Here is a 12,535-nt window from a genome sequence, read left to right as displayed (position 1 = left end):
ATGCAGTACCCTCTGGGAGCACCACACACAATTAGGACTACAAGTGTAAGAAAAAACCAACCTTTGGTAGAAGTCTGTACCACACACTTTTTGGTAGCGAGCTTATCGCAAGAGGGAATGTGAGCAGTAGTTGAAGTTACACAGAAGTATCACAATCACATTGGTTCAAGTAGACACTTGCGCTCAAGGTTTCTTGGTAAAAAAATACTTATACATTTATTTACACAATCATTTAGAAAACATTCACTAGTAGAAATCAACTTAATATTAAACACCAATACACTACAGTAACAAACTCTAAGTTGTAGGGACAGTTTGCGCTCCCCTGAAACAGGAGCCAAATGGCACTTCAATTACTTTCATTCTTCATTAGAAATAGAAAAACAAAGGTTGTACAATGGATTAGAAAACACTTCTGTTAGGCCATGCCAAGGTTCTGTGTACTAGGAGGGTCAGTTCAATTCAATAGGCCAGGCCAAAGTCAATAGTCTAGTTTTCTTGGATAGGACAGATCAGTTCTGGTACGAATGGAGAAGTCTTTGTAAAAGTTCTCAGAAGTAGTTTAGATGAAAAAGAATAATATGCTGGGTCACAAGCTGATTAGGCCTGCAATTTGGGAAAGTTTCACAAACTTTCACCGCAAAATTTAAGATCTCTCAACCGGATGGCAAAGTACCTTAAAAGTGAAGCAAAAAGATGTAGCTGAAGACGTTGGTTCCTGGCAGTTCCTGCAGATCTCGCTGTTCCTGAGCCTTAGTCGTGGGGACAAGAGGGAGAACATCACTGCACGGGATCGGTGTTGGAGCAAACAAAATGGAATCACTTTGGTTCAGTAGCCGTTGCTTCAAGACACAAACTGGTTTCCCTCTCCCTGGCTTAACCTTAACCAGCATTGAGAATGGTATCCAGGTGTCTTCTGAGGTGATTGGTCCCACCAACTCATAGGAAGAAGCCGTCCTTGAATGAGCTTCTCTGTCAAAAGGAGTCCTGGCGATTTGGATGTGCAGCAGGGCTTTACCAGGCAAACCAACAGTCCCGTGGTTGCAGCAGCCGTCCTCTTCCAGCTCGTCTTCGGTTCTTTTGTTTCAGTGGTCGACTCTCCTTCCAGTCCTGGAGACTCGCCTTTTAAACAGTTTTCTCCCATTCATTCCAGCCTAGCTGCCACTCACCCAGAAGGGTGGGTGTCCTTGCCAGACAGTCGGCCACCCAATCACGCCAGAGTGCATTTAAGTCTCCTAAGAGACTAAGCACAGGGAGTTTCAGGCACCTCCCTCACTTCCTGCCCACCCCAGAAACTCAGACGCAAAGGGCGGACTTCAATCCTGAAGCCCGCCAAAGGCTCACGAACAAAGGGACCAAACCTGGTTTGGCACACAGAGTTAGACACTAGAAGGACCTTTCCACAAAGAAACAGCGAAAAAAAATGACCAGAGTCTGTTTTTACAGAGGGGTCTTGGGCGCCATATTGAAAAACATGGCGCTCCGATTTTTAGCTACCTGTGTTCGTTGTAGGGAAAAATCATGGTAGTTTGTTATAAAACCACTGCCACCAGCCATTTCAGTAGGAAAGGCTAGCATTTCACTGCTACAAGAGTGTTTAGACAGAGGGGATACTAGGTAACCCCTCCAGCACTCCATTGTAAAATGGGGTGTGCTGGGTCTATGAATTTAGAAAAGGCTAGTAAAGTCAATTTCACTTTACATTCTCTGGGAAACAGTACTTTATCCCAGAGAAGGTGTTTAAACCTTTGTGAAGTCTAAAAGAGACACCCCTGTGTCACTGCACCGAGGGTTGTGTGTAACACATCAAAATACATGAAAAAAAGGCTCACACTCTTTACAGGTATAAAAAACAGGTCCTCAAAATCCAGCAAAGTTGCTGGTGGTCTCTAAGGTGAAGGGAATTAGCACATTTATGAGAATTCTCCCTAACAAGTGCTACTTTTCCATTGATCCCTTATTAAACTAACAACTTCAGCTCGCTTCGGACTATACACAAGTGAATAGGAAACTGGATATTGTTGCCAGCAGTGATTGCGCAAGGAATTAAAAAACACTAGGTTTCACTCACCAGCTTCTGTGAACCTTGTTCAGCAGGTTGCACAACTTCCACAACTTCTGCCACAACTTCTACAGCTTCTGGCTTCACAGGGACCCACAGCCTTACTCGCTGAAGGAGAGTCCGGTCTGGCCACTTGTGTAAGGACCCCTCTCGCTCCCGAGACCTACGGCTTGACAACAGCTCCCCGCCTCCGTCTCCGACACGTTCCCTGAAGGCAACCACAGCAATCAGGTTCACATGGGGAAAGACAGCCTTCCTGCACATCTCCTGCGCAGCCTCTGCACTTCAGAATTTAGGGGAACATGACCTTCACAGAACAAGCAAGTAAAATCCACGTTACAGAGTCCCTCTGCTTCTCCCACTTCTGATTTGTTTGCCAGCTCTGTGCGTTGTTTCTGCTTCTACTGCACGCACTCCAATCACAGTTCCAGCTCCTTCCGATTGCCTGCACCCAAGGGGTCCTTTTATGCCTTACAGTTCCCTTCAGGTGTGGGCTGTTAGGCTTAATTGCCTGACAACTGCTACATCATACCTCTTCAGCACTCTTCCTCATCCCAATACTTATGGGATTATAGGACTTGCAGTCTCCAACAACAACGTTAGTTCTTTTAAACAACTTCTGATTTTTAAGGGTAGATTTAGTCCTGTTAAGGTTATTTAAGGATGACTCATTAGAGTGTATAGCTACAGAGGAGGAAGACAGTCTATTTAACCCCTTAAGTGCCATGGGTATTTCTCCCCAGTGCGAGGGCCTTTTTTGGTGATTTCGGTATGTGGCCATTCAATGGCTTGTAACTTTTTTGTTACATGGAGGTATCTCGGCCAAATTTGGCTCCTTTTTTCCCCCCACATCTAGGCGGTAGTAACGCCACCCAGGAATCCTAGGTTGCTGTAGGGGGGTGAGAGAAAATAAGCAAAAAGTGCGAAAATTTTGGTTTTTTCAAAAAATGCCAATAAAATGATGTACAAAGAAGCCTGTGGTTTTTTCCTTGTAAGAGCTAGGAACGAATGGTTTGCTGTGCTGAATTCCCCAATTTCCTGGCTTTCAAGAACAGGTTGAGTGGAAACGAAAAAAAAATATTTTGATGTGGTTATCAACCGTTTTGTGATTTGGTAGGGGATTTTTGGTAGGGGATTTTGACCATTTTTGCCAATTGGACATGCATGGACGGAATGGAAGAAAAGGGTAGGAAAGCCGAATTGGATGACAGAAAGGCAAGTATTTCTGAAAAGTAGACAAAATTCCAAATTTCGGAAGGGGTGATTTGTGTAGGTCAGGCAACAACTAGGTAGGGGAAACTGCCATAGATTGGGGGAAAAGTGGGAAAATTACCGAAAAAAAGGTATGTGTTGGACATGGTTGGTTTGGTACGGCAATGGCTTCTATGAATTTTGAGAAAAGCAATGCTCCGCTACATTCCCCAGAATCCTGCAGTTAGGAGAGCACACATTTCTTGTAGTGTTTTACAAAACAAGCAATACCACAAGCCAAACACTGAGCCATGGTACACAGGAGTGTTACGCTCACGGCCTGAACAGACGCACTTAGCATGTGTAAATCGGGAAAACCAATGTGGTGAGCAACGGCAAGCATACAGTTTTTGAAAGAGCACAGGCAGACCTTTTCAAGGATAGGTGACTTGTTCAGGTTACAAAAGTGTATGGTGCCTAAAGCAGCAACTAAATGTAGCTCACATTTGGGAAATTAAAGGGTTGTGTGACAAAGGCCACCAGCAAATGGGTCAGAACGTTATGAAAACCACACAAACACAACACATGGCCTACCGTCGCGCGTTCCCACAGGTGTCCCGATGAAAACAGTACCTCACATGTGTGGGTGCACATACCTGGCCGCCAAGGGGAAAGCCTAAAACACAAGTAACCCCAAGTCTGTTTTCAGACCGGAATTTGAGACGCTCTGCCGACCGGCACAACTTATAGATATGGGCCTCGGGTGTCCAAGCCACCAAGGGAAACAGGGAACCCCATGCATTTCCGAAAAGAGGACACCAGTGGGAATCCGCAGAGGTATGATATGCCCAAATCGCCCCAGAATTTATTACCCAGACACCCCTGCAAAGTCCGAAATTTGGGGAAAAGAACGCATTTTCCGCACATTTCGCTCGGCTCACCCATCGAAACACGCCCCCAACAACACATGGCCTACCGTCCCGCGTTCCCACAGGTGTCCCGATGAAAACGGTACCTCACAAGTGTGGGTGAACCTACCGGGGGCGCAAAAGGAAAAAGGTAACCCACTGGGAACCCCAAGCCTTTCGCCACTGCCCATTTTGTTCATGTGGGCAACCTACAGATTTGGGCCTAGGGTGTCGAAGCCAGCAAGGGAAACAGGGAACCCCATGCATTTCCCAAAAGAGGACACCCGTGGGAATCCACAGAGGTCTGCCTTGCGCAAATTGCCCCAGTTTTTATTAGCCACAATCCCCGACAAAGTGTGATATTTGGTGGGGAAAAAACACAATGTTCACTTTATCTGGGGTTCTGGGTAATAAATTATGGGCCGCTTCGCGCAAGTCAGGCCTCAGCCCCCCCTAAAAAGCAGCCTACAATTTTGTATTATTTTCTTTGTTTATCCAACTTCGCTTGGCGCAGATGGCCACATTAGTGTGCCAATCTGCCGTCAGGGTGGCCAAACCCTACTGCCCCACCTATTGGGGGCCTGTCCCACCATTGGTGGAGACCCTCTCCTCACCCACACCGAACGGAGGGGGGGCACATCATGCAGCCCTTCCTAGGAGGCTCAGGGAGGGCTGCATGAGCTGTCCCCCCCAGCCATTTGGGGTGGGGGGTAGAGGGCCACCACAAAAGGGGGGGGCAGGACCCCCAAGAGATGGGGCAGTAGGGTTTGGGCACCCTGGGGGCAGATTGGCACACTAATGTGACCATCTGCGCCAAGCGAACTTGGGTAAACAAAAGAAAATTTACAAAATTGTAGGCTGCATTTTAGGGGGGGGCTGAGGGGCACCCTACATTGGCAGCGAATGATGTACTGCAACAGGGGTGGACCTCACCCCAAATGGAGGGCCCCCCTTTCTACTTCGGTTAGGGGGGCACCCCCCTTTCAATCAGTAAAAAAAATCCATGGTGGCTAGTGGCTCCCCACCCCCACCCCTACCCCCTTTTCCCCATCTGCCCCAGGGTTCATGTGCCCCCATGCTTTGGGGGGTGGGAGGGGGAAAAAGAGGGCAGCTTACTTGAAGCAGCCCCCCCCCCCCAACTCACAAACAAATCAATGGTGGTCCAGTGGGTTGCTGGTCACGGATCAGCGCTCTGCGCTGATCAGTTCCCAGCAATGCGTTATATCAGTGGTGTCCTTGGAAAGGGGAGAACCTCCCCTTTCCAGGGACACCACTTTTTGTCATATCCCTGGTGGTCTAGTGGGCCCCAACCCCCCTCCCCCCATTCATCGATTTATTTATTTTCACCCCTGGGGGCAGTGATCATCTGCCCCCAGTGGTCTCTGGCACTGAGGCCCCATGCTTTGGGGCCACGGGGGAAGGGGGCCACTTACCTAGTAAGCAGCCCCACCTCCCCCCGCGTCACAAACGGATCTGTATTGATCCGGTGGCATTGCTGCCCGCGGATCACGCGCCCTGCGCCCAATCCGCGGGCAGCAATACCACACAATGGATATTGTTGGAAAGGGGAGGATCTTTTCAACGATACCCGCCTCGATCTCCGGCTTCAAATACAGCCGGAGATCGAGGCGGAGCAAGAAGGTCTCTTACCTTCTCTCTTCCCCGTAGCAGCCGAAAATGGCTGCTGCAGGGAATTTACTTTCAGTTTCACGCCGACGTGCATTACGCACGCCGACGTGAAACTGAAGGTAATCCACCCCCCTGGCAGTGAGGGGGGACCTCCCCCTCAAATAGCCCGGGGGTTGGATTACAGTTTTGCTCGATCCCTGCGTTGCAGGGATCGAGCAAAACAAAGTGCCTAAACCGATGAGCCGGCTCGTCGGTGGCACTTAAGGGGTTAGGAAATAATTCTAGATTCCATTCCCTTTTACCTTTGGGAGTAATGAGTGTTTATCCTGAAAAAGCTTTAAGGGTCTTTCTGTGGGTAAGACTTGTTCAGGTTTTATAGTACTTGTGCCCAACGTCACAGATTTTAAGTGTTGTTCAGATATATTATAATGGAAAAAGTAATTACCTGCTTTGGCAATTTAGAAAGATGTGCCCTTTCAAAGGACACATACCGCGTTTTATCCCACGGGATCTCCTCACCACCCAGGGCCTTGCCTCCTCCCAGGTGATCCTCCCGCAGTACACCACCCCTTGGTCAGGATCAGGAAGCACCTCACTTTCCCTGGCCACCTGGGATGAGACTTTAGGCATGGGTTCAGTGAGGAAGCCGTAGGATTCATCACAGTAGGTACATCATTAAAACAAAACACAAATGCCAAAAGTTCATACCCTCTCAGATACAGTCTATACAGTCTAATTTGCAAGGGTACAGATTTGCATAAATCATTTTACATATTTGTTACATTTATATAGCTCTAGCATATCCCCAGAGGGCACCAGAAACCTGTACAAGCCTGAGCTAACAGGAGAGGAGAGAGTGGGGAACAGGCCCTGTCAAAACTAATAGTTTTGGCATTTGTACAGTGAAAATTCAGTGTTGCTGGGTATTGCCATGCACAAATACTCCATTTCCAGACTATTGTCATCATATTCCCCAGGTACTGCCATCATTTGGCAGGTCTTGCCACAATAGTCTCAGATATGTAATTAAAAAGGTACTATTTTCAAGGTGACTACCTACACAAATTATGTTCCCGATATTTGCATCAAATGCCCAGGTACACTATATCAGTCTATTTTGTTTGTTTTTTAAACTTTCTTTTAGTAACAGGCAGACAAGTTGTAGATGACAGCACACGGTGCCCTGGTCGGGTCTAAACAAAATATAATATTCAGTGCTCACTGCACACTGTGAAGGCATGATGAGTCAGACACAGACAACAGAATAACGTTTTATTTAACTTAAAAGGAAGGGTGGCTGAATGCCTAACTTGCCCTATGCTAAGGTGGGGTTTTTAAAAGAAACTAAGGATAGTCTACGTCAGGAAGCCGAAAGTCAAATCTCTGTCTGTGTCCAAAACCTATACTTGCCCTCACAACTAACTTCATACAAATGGGTAGTGTAAGGGAGGCATAGTATCACAACCATGACACAGACACAAAAAGGTACAATTTGTAAAACCTTTCAGTTCTCAGGGTTTGGAAAAACTCCTACTTTGCCCTATAGCTAAAATGGGAATAGTCTCTACCATCAAATAATTAAGAAAACACACTCCTAGTCAGTCTCTGTCAAATCGAAATGGCCTATACTAACAGAACCTATTGCCTGCCCTATCTCTTACAAAAATAATATGTACACAAAGGAAAATCAGTCTAAGAATATAAAGAATCAAAGGGGCTGAGTCAGCTCTCCTCCCCACGTTGGACAACACGGAATAAGGCAGTCCCTGTACACAGGATGACACACTTGGCTCAGGTTCTCAAAACAAAGCAGTACAAAACGTGGATCGAGGCCCGCCTGGCCTTCCATATTAAAGTGACTTTTCCAGTGTTCCAAAAGTTTTAACTGTGAAAGAAAAGCGTTCACAGTTCAAACAAAACTTTACGTAGGCCTCCCTTCGTCTGGCTCAGACCTCTCACTCACAGCACTTGTAGGGGGTCTCTTATCCAAGCTGTATTCACCTTCGTTAGGGGTTCCCTTCCCTTGACCTATTATACTTCACTTTCGTTTTCCCTCAGTCGGGCACTGACCTTTTCCTGATGTCGAAGACTTTCGAAAATGCGTGGCTTTTACTATAGACCTCTGTTAAGATGGATTCCTGAACTCTGACCTGGTGGGCAGAGGTTCAGAAGGCCAGCCTAGTTTCTTGGAACAGGGTAACCTTCTGGACAGGCCAGACCAATCAAGGTAGCATTGGCGGCGGTCAAGACTAGGTCTCAGGAGGGGGAGGGTGATCGAAAGTCCACAATGAGCACACACAGTAAACGACACCACAAATTACTCTCAGTCAGGTGTACATATCAAACATACATATACATTTATTAAAGGCCTTTTAAATGAAAAGGTGAAACCACAGCAATATTAACAATACTAACACAACACTATTCTAGGAAACATATATACAGTAACTATTGGCCTAAAGGAATATTCAATAAGGAAAGATCCACAACCTGTAACAGAAGAGGGTCAGACAGTGCAAATATACTTTGGACAATTATTCAAAAGTCTCAACCGTAACTAATAGGCAGTCCAATACTTACGAAGTGTGGAGCCTTGTGCTCAACAGTACGTTTTAGCTCGGCAGCATTTGATCATGCGTTAAAGTACACAAGGGGTCTCTTCAAGGGGTAGTGTCACAGGAAGGGGGGGGGGTAAGGCGATGAAGCATAGAGTTCCACTATTCAAGGAAGGTCTCCACAAGGGCACAGAGCTATTTCCAGTTATCGGGAATAGGATGGAAGCACAGGCTACCCTAACAAAGGAGAGTGGCCCTTGGGGGACACTTATGCGTAAAAGTCTATGGATGGGCAAGGGGCCACCGGTAAGTGATGCAAGTATTCACCGACGCTAAAGCACTCCGGACCAAACTTCACCAGTCAAGTCCACTTCACTTGCAGGTTCACGTCCAGCAGTTGCGCGTCTCTCTGGCTTTCAGGGGCTGCGTTCCAGGACCTTCGAGGGTGTCTAGGACCTTGTGGCATGGTCATTTAAGGCACTGGCCACTGTATTGGGCCAAACGTGGTAAATGCGGTTTGGACCATAGAAAAAAAGAGTCAAAAAAGCTTTAAAAGTAACTGCTGCCACCAGCTCTGTCCTGGGCAGAATTGTAAATTTGTGTAAAAAAAAAAAATAGGTATCTTGTTAACAAGAAAATTCTGTTAACTTTCCCAGTCTAGTTAGTGTTCATAAGTGTTTCTCTTCTTCCATACTCATTATCCTGGTAATCTGATAGGTTACTAAGTTGTATTCCTATCCTTTACTACGCGTTTCGGGCGTGACTTTGTCCTTCTTCTATCAGATTACCAGGATAATAAGTGCAGAAGAAGAGAAACACTTATGAACACAAACTAGACTGGGAAAGTTAACAGAATTTTCTTGTTTCTAATATTTGGTGAAATAATTGAAAAGTTTTATTGAGGCTGAGAATTTTCCTCTGATGTTAAGAACTTTGATTTACACATGATTACAGAAATAATTCATGTATCTATACTCATTGTTTGTGTGTGTATAATATGAGACATTGCACATGGAAAATATGAAAAATCATATAAATAAGAATATTTGAAAAATTGTGTCTTATATTAATATTGCAACTTGTTAGTTTTTGTGTGTGCCCTTGGTTGTATCTTGTCTTGCACAAGATACCTATTTTTTTTTTTTTTACACGATATGTTAGATGTGGTAGTACAGATCAACTAGGGAGCACCTGGAATTGTTTAGATTACAAGAAGGACGTCATATGTAAATTGCATTTGAAAACCCATGAGTGCATGACTACCACTAACTTAGCAGAACTGTAAATTCACCAAAAATCCTTCGAGGGTGTCTAGGGCCTTAAAAATAAAGACCCCAGCGCACTGTACTGTAAGGTACATTGGGCCTCATTACACAGATGGTGGTAAGGGTTTACCGGTACCGGTAAGGGTAGCAGTGCCGGTAAACCCTTACCGCCTTACTACGAGGTCCCTTTGCGGGTCCCTACCTTAACGGCTGGTTTTACCAGCGGTTAAGGATGGGACCCGCAAAGGGACCTTGGAGATAATTATGGTACTGCAATTACCACCTTCCCCATTCCCATTGAGCCCTGGGGAAGTGCCATGGTGAATGGGGAATTACCGCCCCCACACACCTTGGAATAGGTGGTAATTCCACCATTCACCATGGCGGACTCGGTAAAATACCGGCGGCAACCATGGCGCTAATAGCGCCATGGTTACCGCCTTCTGTGTAATGAGGCCCATTGTGTACTAATAAAATGTTACCAACAAATGGCAACAAAGTGAAAGACTAAGGGAAACAAAATCCCCCAGTACTGACAATCTAAGGGGCATCACAGTTTCCCCATAACAAGATGGGCAAAGCCCAGCAGAGTACAGCAGAAGGCTGGGCTCAACTGGTAAAAGTCAGGTTAAGATGGTCAGACAAAAGCAAAATGTTGTGGGGTTCACAACTGGAGGGATAATTACCCATAAATAGAAATCTATCCTAACAACCTCCGCAGGACCACTTTGACTTCTCTTTCATCTCTCACTCTTGTGTTATTTGTCCCAGTTTTTCTTGGGCTATGTAGTTCAATCTCATAAGCATATTCACTTTCTACTTCCCCTTTTGCCGGGGTCAATCTTGATCATCACGCTCTTTAAAGTTGAATCACTTTGTAGCTTTTTAATAAACCTTTTCACCTTTCGCTTAGACTTCGAGTGGGCTACTTCCTTTCGCTGGATCATTCTGCTATTCTGTATCACTGGCTTCACAGTTAACAGTCATTCTTTTTAAAAACACTTTTTATTTGCATTTTTGTAATAACAGACAACGTACATTAGCTGTTCAACATCCCCTTGCCCCCTCCCCCTTTGTCAACATTCTTAGTGTAGTCCGGTCTGGCCTCTTTTCATCCCATTCCCTGCTCACTGTGATCGGCACTTCCTGTCTTCCAACCCCTTCTGGCAGCCACATCAACACTGTCATGCCTCCCTTCTCCCCCCCTTGCCCTTCACCCCCGCTCTCCCTGTAGCGAGTATTCAGGGTAGTTTCAGATCATTTGATTTTGATAGGTCATTCAGTAGTTGGCTCCAGTGTACAGTAACCTCTGACCCCTCTGCATCAGTCCCTATCCCCTGTAGTATTGTCAATTCAGCAATCCCCCATCTGCGGGCATCCGCTAGCCACCTGGATAGTGCCGGACCCTGTGGGTGTTTCCACACATTAGCCACTCGTCGTTTAGCCAACAGTAGTAGAAACCGTATCATCCGGTTACGTGGTTTGTGTTTCTTTCGTCCTGGAAGTACCCCCCAGGTGCATGTTTTTTGCACTCTAGGTTTGACCCCCACTAACCTATTCACCTCCTCCATAACCTTATTCCAGTAAACTGCAATAATCCTGCAGTCCCGTATCATGTGCCAGAATCCCGGTGGGTCCCTTCCACATCTGGGGCATTTTATTAAAAAATAATAATTGTTCATTGCCGTTATTCTGGTTGGGGGTCACATATGTCCTGTGCATAATATTGAACTGGATCAGCTCGAATCGAGCATTTCCGCGAAACCTTTCCGGCTGATTCCTATATTGCCTCCCATTCCTTGTCCGGGGTCCGGTACCCCATATCCCTCTCCCATTTCTCCTTCACCTTCAATGGCATCGTAGGTTCCCCTTCTCGTAGGGCTTTATAGATGCGGGAGATGCTAGCTGTGTCCCCGCTTGTTCTAACACTACCTGCAGAAGTGTACTCGTTTCCGGTCCTTCTGGGATCCCGTCCCATAAATCTACTTTGAGGACTATTGCGCCATGCGCCAAAAACAAGCCCTTTGGCAGATCAAACTTTTGGACCACTCAGCAAAGGTTAGTAGTTTTCCCCCTTCGAACAAGTTACCAACCTTCTCACATCCCTTTTCTTGAAGCCTCTGTGCCCCTGCTCTCCCTATTGCCAGTCGCAGTTTTTCGGTCTACCCCCCAGGGCAAGTCCCCATCATATAGCCCTTCCAGCCCTTTCTTCCAAACCTGTTTCTTCCATGTTTCCCTAACAGCCTCAAACACAAGTGAAGACCCCATTGGGTTCCACAGCAACTCGACAGCCTTCCGATTTGGTGGCAGGTTCCCTACCAGTCCCCTCAAGGTTCCCCCCTCTGGCTGTCCACATACCAGCACCGACTGTAGCTGCACTGCTATGAAATACTTTTCATAGGTCTGCGCAGGGTTGATAAGGACATCCTCCTTCTCCCCGTATTCCATTACAGTTCCCCCACTTTACCATCTAACATTTTAAAGAATATATTTTTCGCCACGTATGTTATGTTGGTTAGAAATAAAGCAGTCTCAGTAGAATCACCATGTTGCATAGTGGCACTCTACCCATCAGGGAAAGTGGTAGGTCCTTCCAAAATTGTATTGTCTCCTATCCTTGAGAGTGCCCTGCCTGTGTTGTGTGTGAATGTTTCCTCCATGTCGTGAAATATGTGTATACCTAGGTATTTAAATGACTCCATCTCCCATTTTACCCCTACCATCGGTCGGTCTTATATATGACATTCCCGAAGTCCTCCCAAGAGTAACAAGACTGATTTTCCCTTGTTGATGCAGAAGCCAGACATGTGACGAAAATTCTTTAAAATCTCCAGTAGAGCTGGTAGGTCCTCCCACGGGCTAGAAACATATAAGAGGCGATCATCTGCGTATAATTATACTACATGTTGGACCCTCTGACCCCTA

At 46.2% G+C, this 12,535-nt stretch overlaps 1 protein-coding gene across 3 annotated transcripts in view; it reads right to left on the bottom strand.

Moving 5' to 3' along the window:
- RAD18 (RAD18 E3 ubiquitin protein ligase) overlaps positions 1-12,535 on the bottom strand; it is a 1,168,890-nt gene that overhangs the window by 1,139,267 nt on the left and 17,088 nt on the right. The window contains exon 2 of one of the 3 annotated variants that reach the window (XM_069643474.1): positions 2,072-2,270. The exons of the other annotated variants lie outside the window; for them this stretch is intronic. The gene's annotated coding sequence lies outside the window, so the exon portion shown is untranslated. The remainder of the gene's footprint in view (positions 1-2,071; positions 2,271-12,535) is intronic. 3 annotated transcript variants of the gene reach the window in all.

Source organism: Ambystoma mexicanum, chromosome 2p, assembly GCF_040938575.1.
Source record: "Ambystoma mexicanum isolate Mex_15411 chromosome 2p, UKY_AmexF1_1, whole genome shotgun sequence".
In the NCBI taxonomy this organism is placed as follows: domain Eukaryota; kingdom Metazoa; phylum Chordata; class Amphibia; order Caudata; family Ambystomatidae; genus Ambystoma; species Ambystoma mexicanum.
This window is presented reverse-complemented; position numbering and strand designations above follow the sequence as displayed.